The sequence below is a fragment of the Sciurus carolinensis genome, chromosome Y, assembly GCF_902686445.1.
Source record: "Sciurus carolinensis chromosome Y, mSciCar1.2, whole genome shotgun sequence".
NCBI classification, from domain to species: Eukaryota; Metazoa; Chordata; class Mammalia; order Rodentia; family Sciuridae; genus Sciurus; species Sciurus carolinensis.
This window is the reverse complement of record NC_062233.1, coordinates 3,035,901-3,049,446: the sequence shown is the minus strand read 5'-3', so window position 1 is coordinate 3,049,446 and position 13,546 is coordinate 3,035,901. Positions and strand designations below refer to the sequence as shown.

The following is a 13,546-nucleotide window of genomic DNA, read 5'->3' as shown; positions in this document are numbered from 1 at the left end:
CCCTCATCCCTGGGTGATAAGAGGGTGTGCTCCTTTGCCATGTGCCTGTTAGTGGGTCTTTCCAGTATACCAGGGGTAAGGGGCTCAGAGAAGGAACCAATGTTTATATGCGGGGCTCACACCATTGCTATCAAATGTGAGAAAATTAAGTGTAAATAGAACATGTGTAAGTGTGAGGTTAGGGTCCAGGCATACATGAATATCATTTTGTTTTTGCCATGTTTCCTTTAATGTGCGATTGGTCCTTTCAATTATTCCTTGCCCTTGTGGGTTATATGGAATGCTAGTCGTGTGGGAGACACCCCATGATGTTAAGAACTGCTGGAAGCTGGAAGAGGTGTAGGCAGGCCCATTATCAGTTTTTATGGCCCAAGGAACTCCCATCATTAACATAGCCATTTCTATAACCTTTATTACATTTGAGATTTTTTCTCCAGACTGTGGAACTTGGAATAGGTGTTCACAATGACATGTACATATTTTAATTTGCCAAAGGAAGGAATATGGGTAACATCCATTTGCCAGAACTTGTTAGGGGATGGGCCTCTATGATTAACTCCTTGAGGTTGTAAGGGACCAAGTGGTGCCATAGGGGTACAATATTTACAAGTTTGCACCATGTGTTTACATTGTGCCAAAGTGAGTTCAGGAAACAAAACCTTCAAATTGCCAGCTGACATGTGAAACTTAGTATGCAGTCTAAGTCACTCAATTAAATGGAATAAGATGAGAAAATTTTGTCTATTTTATCATTACCAATGATCCCTGGCAGATTTGTGTGGGATCCTACATGGGTAATACACCTTGAAAACTGTCTGCTTTCAGTAAGTTCCTTTAAGGTGTGGAGGGCTTGATCAATTAGTTCCTTGGTTGGTCTGAACACAGAAAAGGGGAGTGTTTTTGTCACTTGTACAGTGTATTTGCTGTCAGAAAATATATTAATGGGGATTTCGGGGCATGGAAGAAATACTTGAATTTTAGACCTCAATTCACTAGTTGAACAGACCCTGTATGGTTTTCTAGATGTGTGATGTCTGGTTCATTTACTGTATTTATAAGTACCCCAAAGTTTTGCTTTTGGCATCAGTAAATGCACATGGGGCATTGGGCATGAGTTGTAAGGAAGGGAAGGTATTTATTGGAGGAGAAATATCTAGGGATTGTAGAGTCTGAAGCATCTTGTTAGGAGGAAGGTGATTATCTATTTGTCCTGGAAAGTTAGAGATTAAGGTTTGGAATTGAGCATTGTTCTGTATGAGGTGTAAGATTTCACTTCGTGTTAATGGAAGTACCAGAGTATGTGGCTCAGCATTGAAGACCTTATTCTAGTAATATCTTATCTTAAGCACTGTAAGAATATGCTTTCCAGTCTGCTGGTGATTTTGTGGCAGTGATTCCATGCAAGATGTACCCAGAAGAGAGGGTCATCCTGCTGTCAAATGACACAAAAGGGGTGCCCCTGAGGACAACAAGACAATCCCTAGCAGGGGATGGCTTTCATCATAAGGTTGTGTTTGGAGGTCAGCAAGACAGTTATTGATGTGATTAACTGTTTGCAGGGCTTGTGGAGTTAGGGTAATTTTCTTTGAACAGCAGGAGTCTTACCTAAGCAAGTCGAACAAGGGGGTCAAGTCCTTTGGAGGGATGGGCAGAAAGGGTTTGAGCCAATGAACATGTCCACAAAGCTGTTGTAATTCATTTATGGTATATTTAGGATTCATAGTTATAGTTATTCTGAGGGCCCTCATTTTTGAAGAAATTTTATATTCTAAAAAGTCAAAGGGTGGTTGATGTTGAACCTTGTCAGTTGCCACATGTAACCCCAATGTAGTGAGGTTGGCCAAAAGTTGCTTAAGGGAAGTTAATAATGTGGCATTGTCTCTGTGGGCAAGTAAGATATCATCCATATAGTGCATTATTAAACATTGTTTAATGAGAGGTCTGGTTGCATGTGAAACAAAGTGTTGACACATAGGAGGGCTATTCTTCATTCCTTGGGGTAGTACTGTCCATTGGTACCTTTGTGCTCGGATCCTCATGTTAGGTTCCCAAACCGTGAAAGCAAAATCTGTTTTGTCCTGTTGTGCAATAGGAATTGAGAAAAAATAATCTTTTATGTCAATGACAATTATATGATAACTGTTTAGAATACTAGCAGGGTGGGGGAGTCTTCATTGAAAGAATCCCATCTTTTTAATGTGTTTATTTATAGGTCTAAGGTCTTGCAGGAGTCTATGTTTACCATTTCTTTTTGGGATGACAAAGTCAGGAGTATTATGGGGGCTAGTGGAAAGCTCTATGTACCCGAGATTTAACTGTTCTTCCACAAGCATTTTTAGGATGGTAAGTTTAGGCTCTAGAATGGGCCACTGTTCTACCATATGTCATCTTGGGTGTCCCACTGTATGGGAATGGGTTCGGGCTTTAGGAGGGGGGATTGTGTACCCGAAAGACCTGTTTAGTCATGTACTCTTATCTCATCACAGAAGGACTTATTGTTTGTTGTCAAGACAGTATCCATCATTCCTAGTATATCTCATCCCGATAAAGTGTTGGGAACAAGAGTGATTAGGGGGCAAAAAGTGCCCTTTTCACCATCGAGGTTTTGCCAAATCACAGAGGAGGACACTTGACCAGTGGGTTGGAGATCACCCACTCCTTGAATGTTAGGACCAGCTATTGTTTTCCATTGCATATTTGAGGCAGTAGCAGAGTCAATGATGGTAATATCTGCTCCTGTATCCACTAGACCCTTAATGGGAACTCCGTTTAAGTGGATGGTCATTCGAGGTTTTGTGTCAGGATTGGCAATGTCCAGCACACCTGGGGATGTGCAGTGGTCCCTCTTACTTGCGGGACTGAGGGTTGCCCCCTTTTAAGTCTAAATTGTTTCTTTCACAGTCCTTTGCCCAGTGATATTCTTGTTTACATTTAGGTTAAGGAGTTTTTGGTTTTGAAGGCCTATTATCTCATGGACAATGTTTCACTACATGCCCTTTTTTATTATAATCCCAGGATATAGGTCCCAGTTTGTCATGTGAGGATTTTTCTCCATGCTGAAGGGTGAATTTATTGATTGCAACTACTAGTGCAAGTATGAGGCCTGCTGTAGTAGTAACCTCCTTCATAGCTGAAATTCATTTTGAAATTGACTCATTCCTGACAGGGGCTATGTCGTTTTTCGTTTTCAGTATTTGCCCCTTCCCAAGCCAATTGTTTTATCGAGGAATCCTGAGCGGGACCAAATAAAACTCTCTTTACTATGGCCTCTGTAACCCATGACAAGAAGTCAGGAAACCATTCATTAGGGGATTGTATTAAATTTCTAAATAGTTCCTCTGCTTTTGGTGGAGTAATGTTTTTTAAGGCTTTGATGGCCAAACTTTTAACTTGGTCGAAAAACATAAGGTTACCAATTTGCGATTGGGCTTGTGGGCTAATATAATTCTCATGCCCAGCAAGCATGTCAATGTTAAGGGGTATTATAAGCCAAATTACCTTGTGCTGTTTGTTCTGCTTCCTCCTCATAGGAGGCTTTCCATTGCAAGAATTGTGGGCAAGATAAACAGGCCTTGAAGACAGTAAGTCAATTGAAGGGAGTTTCAAGATTAGTTGACTATTGGTTAAGCATTTCTTCAAAGTAAGTGGAGTCCGGACCATCATCCTGAGATGCCTTTCTATGAAGGGCAAGGTCTGGAAGTGGGGTGGGAATCCAAGGCCTTTCACCCCCATCTGGGCCCAAATTTGAGAGGGTACAATGCAAATGGATTCTTAGGAGAAAAAGAAGATCCATTTAAAGTTTCCTGGTTGGAGAAGGGAACTCCAGAGAGAGCTCCTGAGGGAGTGGGAGAGGGCAATTCACTCCAAGGGTACAGAGGGGGAGGGGCAAATGGCCAGATGTCTGTATTACTTGTCGGGAGGTCTTTGTTACTACAGGGGTGGACTTTGTCAGTATCAGCGTCTGTCTCCTCCTCCTCAGAGGTCACAACCCTTGAAGGGGAGGTTTGCAAAATCATGTTCTTGTCATTTAGAGAATCATTGTGATTTTTTACTGATATCTTCTGTTGAGGAACCCTGAAGGCTGGCAATAATTGCTATGAGAATCAGAATGAAAGTTGCTGGTAGGATTAGCCGTTATGAACTTCTTTTTTCCTAGGCAGGTTTAGAACCCACATCCAAATTTCGGGGTCCCAAATATTCTCAGAACTAATTCATGGTGTTATGATTAACAATTTGTCCCCAAAACAGTTTAAATCATTTGGTTTCACCTTAATCCCATGCTGTTCCTTTAAAGCAGGGAGCTGTGGAGCTCTCTGGGTATGGGGGAAGTTTCCCATTCTTATGGAGTGGAGTCCTGTGAAAGGGTGGTAGTGAGTTTCAGATTAAACAAATCTCTCCAGAACAAAGAGAATGACTGTGAGACAACCTGCAATGAGTATCAGGAAGCCTAAGATAATGTCCCAGCAGGAAGACAAAGGGAGCCTATCTTCAGACATACATAGAAGTGTGTTTAGGATCCAAAATATTTTGGTGCTGGGGGTGTGGGGCCTTCTGTGAGTCCTTAGGTCACTGCTGTGAGACCCGCACAGTGTCTCTGATAAAAATCTCCACAGAGGGAGACCTGGTTCTGAATTTGGGGAGATCAATCCCTTAAGTGAATTCACTCGGAGACCCAAAGGGGAAGGCAGGGCTCCTGGGGGGGGGGGGGCGCGGGGCATGTAACTAGAGCCAGTGGTGGTGTTGCCTTTTTGGGCATTAGAACAATTAGGAGGACCAGGGAAGAAAGGTGAGGAGTGGTGTCCTGTGTTTACCCTCACAGGAACTTCAGCACACACAACACAAAGGGGCTCTTACTGAATGAGCAATCAGGGGGGAATTGCCAATCCTGAGGAGCCATGAGTAACAAGGCACATTGGCACCAAATGTAGGCATGTGTGCCAGGCTAGCTCAGAGGCAGGAAAGAGCCAAGGAGCCATGACCCAGGCCCTGGGAGTTGGGTAAATGCAGGCTTGTGGTGAGCAAACTGCAAACTCATTTATTGCAGGAGAAACCATACATTTTATAGACTTTTAGCCCATTCACAGTATGCCACAGGGGATCAAATCACTAGGCCCCTAAAAAGTTTCCCTTGGTAACACTAGGTAAATCTGGGAATAGGTGTTTACTTTCCTAAGTGACCAGAGCAGAATACTCCTCTCTGTTGGTATTCTTGATGGGCATGAATGTGTGAAGGTTTTCCCTACACACTTGATACATTCACAGTTACTAGCCAAGACTTAGCTTTTCTCCCAAAACAGCTGAGAGTGAGAGCTGCTGGGGAAAGTGTGCCCACCCAGATCAATAGGGAACTGAGCACTGGTGGAGACAGGGGCTCATCCAAGGACTCAGGGTACCCTGAACAATGTTGCATAAGGGGAGGTTAAGAACAGGACCCAGAGAAGACTGAGCACAGAGAGCTCAGTGGGAAAGAGGCCTTTTATGCACAGGATTCAGAAGACCATTGGGGAATTGTCCAGTAGGTGAGTTTAACACAGAACCTAGAAAGGAGAGTATCACTTGGACCAAAGTTCTGTTGACCTCAGTTATTGTGTGAGTGGTCTCATTTCAATGGTCTGAAGAAGTTCTCCATAATGATGGGAAGTTCTCCTTGGCCACATTTCATATTGTCTTATGATGGTATGCATTGTGCCTGAATCAGAAGTCCTAGAAGAGAGCAGTCAGTGACATATCAAACAAGATCCTAAAAATAATTAAATATATGCATTCCATTCACAGTTCAGAAAGATGTCAGAAATCCTGGGCATGTTACTTCACCCATAATAACTCAGCCACTTGAGCAAAAAATGGTGGAGGATGAGAAGTGGAATGAGGTACTCTGTACTGTAAGCATTGATATTCTTTAATTTTGTCTTGGGTTTTCAGGTATTGGTGAGAAACCTGTCTGTCCGGCAGCACCAAAGGACTACTGAGGTTGTTGGAAAGAAGTATCCATATCTCTCCAAGTGTCCGCAGTATTGTTGATATGGACAGGCAGATAAGAGCCAGAATGGAATTCACCCAGATATTTAAGTAAGAAAACTCAGTTTCATAGGGCTCAATGGAGAGTGAGCACTGCTGGTAAAGTGTGCCCACCCAGAACACCCCCAGGGAACTGAGCACTGTTGGAAGACAGGTGGTAACTGACAGGACTCAGAGGCCCAGGACAGACAGGACCAGAGGCCCGAACAATGTTTCATGAGGGGAGATTAAGATAGGACCCAGAGAATACTGAGTAGTGGTGGGAGAGGGGCCCTTACCCAAGGATTCAGAAGACCATGGGCAATAGTGGGGAAGGTGAGGTTAAGGCAGAACCCATAAAGGGCTGAGCAATATTAGGCTACCTATGATCACACACATTAAACAGAGGGGGGATAGATAAGATTGGCTTAGAGAACTTAGCACATGACCCAGAAGAGACTGAGCACTGCTAAGTGACGGGCAGTCACAAGGAGTTACATAGTACTCTGAGAGTTTCTGGATGAGGGATGCTTACCCAGAGAACATAGAGGAGAAATAGTATTGAAGGGTAAGGAGCAATCCAAAACAATATTCAAGGAAAACTGAGAAACTGTGTGTGAGTTCTTCTCATGTCAGGACTCAGATGACACTGAGCAATGGTATTAGAAGAAAGATTTAGGAAGGGACCCAGAGGAGACTAAGCACTGTCAGGTGAGAGGCACTAACCCAAAGGACCAAGAGGAGTCTTAGCAAGGATTACCATGGGAAAGTTGGAACAGAACAGAATGAAAACTGAGCACTCTAAGGTGAGGGGCACTCATGAAAAGGAAGAATGAGTAGGAATTGTTAGGGGTCTCATAAAAGTGAAAGTGAGAAGACTGAGCACTGCTAGGTGAGGGGTGTCACACTCAGAAAACAAAGAAGAATGAGTAAAGATAGGTTAGGCAAACTTGGCAGTTTTAACAAAGAAGGTTGATCAATGTTTAGAAAGGGTCCATAACAAAGAGAACCCAGTGGAGTCAAAGCACTAGTGGGAGAGGGACATTCTACCACAGGACTTAGAAAAACCTGAACAATGGTGGATGAGGTGTGATTTAGGGCAGGACCCAGAGAAGATAGAACAAAGACAGATGTTGTGTCCTTAGATACAGAATTCAGGAGAGAAAGAGGTCTTTTGGGAGAGGACTTCTCACTTATTGTCTCAGAGTTTTGGGAACATTTTTGAGACTGTACCTCAGATATGGTGGGAATGCTCCCATGTCAAAGGTCTAAAGTAGTCCTCCATAATGATGGAAAATTATCCTTGGCCATATTTTACACTGTTCCTTGAAAGTATGCATTGTGCCTAACTCAGAGTTTCTAGGATATTTCCCTTCTTGTCAAAAGAGAGCTGTTATTGACATATTGTGGAAGATCCTGAAAATAAACATGTGTTTTCCATCTGTGTTCAAAAAGATGTCAGAGATCGTGGACATGCTACGTTACCCATAAGAACTCATTCACTTGAGCAAAGGTGTGAAAAAGATGAATGATGAGTGATAGAAGGAGATACTGTGATTAAATTGTCTTGGGGCTTCAGGCATTGGTGAGGAGCATGTTGACATGGCAGCATCAATGGCATATTTAGGTTTTTGGAAAGAGGAAAAATCCTCATCTCTCCAAGTATCAGTAATGTTGACCCTGACACCCTCAGGCCATAGATGTTGTACTGATATTAACTGGAATGGATCTTATTCAGAGAATTCATTGGGATGCCTATGGCTCAGTGGAGCATGACCATTGATGGTGAAAGTGTGTCCACACACAATAATCACAGGGAAAGAGCATGGACAGGAAAGGGTGCTCACCTACAGGACTCAAGGGATCCTGAAAAACAGTACAGAAGGGAAGATTAAAGACAAGACTCAGAGAAGGCTGAGCACTGTCAGGTGAGTGACACTCACCCAAAGGATCCAGAGGAGACTGAGCAAGGATTTTCTTGGGGAACCTTGAACAGAACAGAGAGAAGACAGAACTCTCAAGTGAAGGGCACTCATGAAAAGTACCCAGAGTGGAATGAGCAAGGAATGTTTAGAGAACTCAGACAAAAGAAACAGAAAATACTGAGCATTCTTAGGTGAGGGGCACTCATCCGCAGGACCCACATGAGAATGAGTAAAGACAGGTTAGGTGAACTTACCAGCTTAAATGAAGAATACTTAGCCATGATAGGAGAGGAATGATCACCAAGAGGACCCATTGGAATCAGGGCACTATTGGGTGAGGGATGCTCACTTATAGGTTTCAGAATACCCTGAGCAATGGTGGATGACAGAAGATTTAGGGTAAGACCAAAAGAAGACTGAGCACTTGTAGGAAACAGACACTCAGAGGAATTAGAGGACCCTGAGAAATTGTTTTTGAGAGGAGGTTTAGAGCAGAACCCAGTAAGGAAGAGGCAAAAATAGATGAAGCAGCCTTGACTACACAATTCAGAGGAGACAGATTTTTTGGGAAAGGGGTTCTCAACTATAGTGCTCTGAGTTTTTGGTACCATTTTGAGATTATCCCTTTAGCCTAAGTTTTAGTGACCTCAGGTATGTTCAAAATGGTCCCATTTTAAAGATCTGAAGAAGTCCTCCATGTTGATGGGAAATTGTCCTTCACGACATTTCACACTATCTTATGATGGTGTGTATTGTGTTTGACTCAGAAATCCTAGAATTCTCACTTTTCAAAAGAAACAAGCCAGTGACAAATCTGACAGGATCCTGAAAATGTTTCAATACATACTTTCCATCCAGTGTTCAGAAAGCTGACAGAAATCCTGGGAAGGCTACAACACACATAAGAACTCAACCACTTAAGGAATGTTGTGGAAAATGGGGACAAAGAGTGGTGCAAAGAGGTCTTCACTGCTATTCACTGACATATTTTAAATTTGTCTCACCCAAAGGACACAGAGTAGACAGATTAGTGAAGGTTAAGGGGCAATCCAAAATAATATTAATGGTAAACTGAGAACATTTATTTGAGTGATGCTAACGAAAAGACTCAGATGACACTGAGTAATTGTGTGGGAAGAGAGAGTTAGCACAGTAGGTAGAGAAGACGGAACACTGTCAGATGTGGGCACTCATCCGTGGGATACAGAGGAGTCTGAGCAAGGATTGCGTTGGGGAACCTTGAACAGGAAAAACAGAAGATTAAGAACTGTCAGGTGAGGGGCACTCATTGAAAGGACACAGAGAAGAATGAACAAGAAATGGTTTGGGAACTAAGAAAAAAAAATCTAAGAAGACTGAGCACTGTTAGGTAAGGGACTCTCACACACAGGACGCATATGAGGCAGACTAAGGACAGGTTTGGCAAACTTCACAGTTTAAACAAAGAAGACTGAACCATGTTAGGTGAGGTTTTATCACTAAGAGGAACCAGTGAAATCAGAGAACTAGTCAGTGAGGGGCGTTCAACCACAGGACTCAGAGCACCCTAAGAACTGATGGATGAGGGGAGATTTAGGACTGACCCAGAGAAGACTGAGTACTTCTGGGGAGGAGCACCCACCCAGAGGATTCAGAAGACCATAAGCAATGGATGTTGAGAGGAGTTTTAGGGCAGAACACAGAGAAGACAGAGCAAAGATACATCAGGAATGCTTGACAACAGGATCCATAGGAAATGGGTATCTTTTGGTTTCTAAGCCTATAGTGCTGAGAATTTTAAGAACATTTTGAGATTATTTCTTATGCCAATGTTTTTGTGAACTCAGGCATGGTTAGAATATTCCTATTTCAAAGACCTTATGACTTCATGATGATGGGAAATTGTCCTTGACCACATTTCACACTGTCTTATGATGATGTGCATTGTGTCAGACTCAGAAGTCCTAGGAGGTTTCCTCATTTGTCAACCAGTGACATTCCAGATAGGATCCTTAAAATACTTAAGTATATACTTTCCATTCACTGTTCAGAAAGATGACAGAAATCAGAGAAAACTACAACACTGTTATGAATTCAGTCACTTAAGGAATGCTGTGGAAATGGTGGATGATGAACGATAAAATGAGTTTCTCTTTGCTGTGGGCATTGTTATCCTTTAAAATTGTCTTGGATTTTCAGCCATTGTTGAGGAGCCTGTCTTCATGGTACCACCAAAATAATGTTCAGTTTTTTGGAAGGAATAAGTGTCCACATCTCTCCAAGTTTCCACTGTAGTTTTGATAGGACACACAGATAAGACCACAGAAATTGTACTTACATTAGTCAAAAAGGGATACACCCAGAGATTTCACTAAGAAAACCAAGTTACCTAGCACAGTGGAGAGTTTGAACTGGTGGCAGAAGTGTGCACACCCAGAACACCCACAGAGGACTGAGCACTGGTGGAGATGGACACTCATCCACAAGACTCACAGGACCCTGAACAATGGTGCAGGGAGGGAGATTAAGTACAGGACTCAAAGAAGCCTGAGCACTGGTAGGGAGTGTTCCTCACCCACAGCACTCAGAAGGCCAGGAGCAATGGTGGGGGAGGAGAGGTTAAAACAGAACCCAGAAAGAGTTGAGTAATGTTAGGTTATTTATGATCAAACATGGGAGCCAGAACAGGCTGAGATAAGATTGACTATGGTATCTTAGTACATGGCCCAGAGGAGATTGAATACTACTGAGGTTGGGGCAATCTCCCAGAGTCTCAGATTTTAACAGCATTGTTGTTGAGGTGTGCAACCCAAAACAACATTCAGGGAAAACTGAGAAATTGTGTGCAAGTGACACTCATGAAAGGACTGAGTTGACTGTGAGAAATTGTGTCTGAAAATAGATTAAGAACAGTACTCAGAGAAGACTGAACACTCTCAGGCACTCAACCACAGGACCCACAGGAATCTGAGCAAGAATAACCTTAGGGAACCTAGAACTGGACAGAGAGAATCCTGAACACGCTCAGCTGAGGAGCTATCACACACACACAAAAAAAAAAAAAAAAAAAAAAAATGGAGGGAAGAATGAGCAAGAATGGTTAGAGAATTCAGAAAAAGAAAGAGAGAACACCAAGCACTGTTAGGTGAGGGGTGCTCACCCACAGGACCCAAAGGAGATTGAGTAAAAATAGGTTAGATGAACTTAGCACCTTCAACAAAGAAGTTTGATCCATGTTAGGAGAGGGTTTATCACCAAGAGGAACCAGAGAAATCAGAGAACTAGTGGGTTAGAGGTGTTCAACCACAAGACTCAGAGTACCCTGAGCCATGGTGGATTAGGGGATATTTAGGGCTGGACCCAAAGAAGACTTAGTACATCTGGGAGAGGCAAGCTCCCTGAGAGGATTCAGAAGCCCATGAGCAATAGGAGGTTTAGGGCAGAACCCAGAGAAGACAAAGAAAAGACACATGAGGAATCCACAACAGGATTCACAGGAGATGAATGTCTTTTGGGAAAGGAGCACTAAGCCTATAGGGCTTAGAACTTTTGCACTTTTTGAGAGTATCCCTTGGGCCAAAGTTTTAGTCACCTCAGGAATGGCGTGAGTGGTCCTATTCAAAGGTCTGAAAAGTTCCTCCATGATGATGAAAAATTGTCCTTGGCCACATTTTACACTCTCTTTTGAAGGTGTGCATTGTGCCTAACTCAGAAGTCTTAGGTGGCTTCCTCTATTGTCAAAAGAGATCAACCAGTGACATATCCCAGAATATCCTGAAAGTATGTAAATATATACACTGTACAGAAAGATGTCAGAAGCCCTAGGCATGCTACATCACCCATCAGACCTCAATAATCATTTTGAAATTGTGGATGATGAGTGATTGAATTAGGTTGTCAGTGCTGTGGGCATAGACATCCTTTAAAATTATCTTAGGTTTTCAGGCATTGTTGAGGAGCCGGGTCCTGTGTCATCACTAAAGTCACATTTAGTTTATTGGAAAGAGGAAGTATCCACATCTCTCCAAGTTTCCTCAGTAGTATTGGTATTGATATGAAGATAAGGTCACAGAAGTTGTACTTACATTAGTTGGAATGCAACTCAAAGATTTCACTGAGACAATCAGGTCGCCTAGGACTTAGTTGAGAGGAAGCACTGGTAGTGGAATTGTGCACACCCAAAACACCCCCAGGTGCCTGAGAACTGCTGGAAGAGGTGTCCTCACCCACAGGACTCAGACAACCATGAGCAATGGTGGGGAGGTGAGGTTAAGATGGAACCCAGAGAAGGCTAAGAAATGCTAAATTATTTGCTTACACACACAGGAGCCAGAAGACTCTGAGATAAGATTGGCTATGGAAACTTAGCACATGAGAAGAGAATGAGCACTGCTACTTTGTGGGCACTCTCCAGAGTCCCTGGAATTCTGTTCTCTGCTAGATGAGGGGAACTTATCCAGAGGACACAGAGGAGACAGAGGACAGAGGGTGAGGGCAATCCAAAACAATATTCAGGGAAAATTGAGCTCCTGTGTATGAGTTCCACTCAAGAAAGTACTCAGATGACCCTGAGCAATGGTGTCTGAAAATATATTAAGGATAGGACCCAGAGAAGACTGAGTACTGGTCAGAGAGGGGCACTCAAGCAGAGGACTCTGAAGACTCTGAGCAACTTTGATTGAGAAGAGGTTTAGGGCAGAACCCAGAGAAGACAGAGCAAAGAGAAATGTGGTGTGCTTAATGACAATATCCAGAGGAGATGGAGGTATTTTGGGAGAGGGGTTCTCACCTATTGGGCTCAGAGTTTTTGGAAACTTTTGGAGAGGATACCTTAGGCCAAAGTTTCTGTGACCTCAGGTATGATGGGAATGCTCCTGGGTCAAAGGTCTAAAGATGTTCTTCATAATGATAGAAAATTTTCCTTTGCCCCATTTCACACTGTCTCTTGAAGGTATGCATTGTATCTGACTCAATGGTACTAGGACGTTTCCTTTCTTGCCAAAGAGAGCAGCAAGTAATATATCAGAGAAGATCTGGAGAAACATAAATATAATTTTCAGTAAAATAGGGGTTTGCTCAAACCAGAATATGGGTGGTCTGTAAATATTCAGTACCCCAGTAGCCGGTAGTGAGAAGAAGCACAGCACAGGTGAACTTAAACTCACCATAGACCAAATTTAAGTTCATCCATGGTTGGATATGGTCTCGTTTATTTATGATAGAAAATTTTTTATCATAAATAGCAAAATGTGGAGCATGAAGAAAGAGTTCCCTGGGTAAGTCTTGCTTTACAGTCTTTGCATGTCTTCAAGGGAAACTGGACCCAGACTGGTCTTTTGCTCACCCTGTGAATGTGCCCTAAGAATGGTTGGATGGTTCTGGTTGATGGTCTAGTCTTGTACACCTGGTTAATAGACCTGGTGATTGCAGTCTGTCAGGACTGCCATACATGATCTTCAACATGCTTGATGTGTATTTGGCTTCCTTATTGGGAGCCTAAATTTTAGCAGCTGAGTGTCCTGTAGCATGATACCTTTATGTGACTGTCTTTAAATAAAAGCCTCAGATGCAGATAATTGGCCCATTTTCTCTGGGAACAAATGTTCTGCACATGTGCACAGAGTTTTCTGCTGGAGAGAAGCATA

At 42.8% G+C, this 13,546-nt stretch overlaps 1 pseudogene; it reads right to left on the bottom strand.

Annotated features, from left to right (window-relative positions):
• Positions 1-2,536: 2,536 nt before the first annotated feature.
• The window catches only part of LOC124973012 (la-related protein 1B-like), a 53,921-nt pseudogene continuing 42,911 nt past the window's right edge, over positions 2,537-13,546 (bottom strand).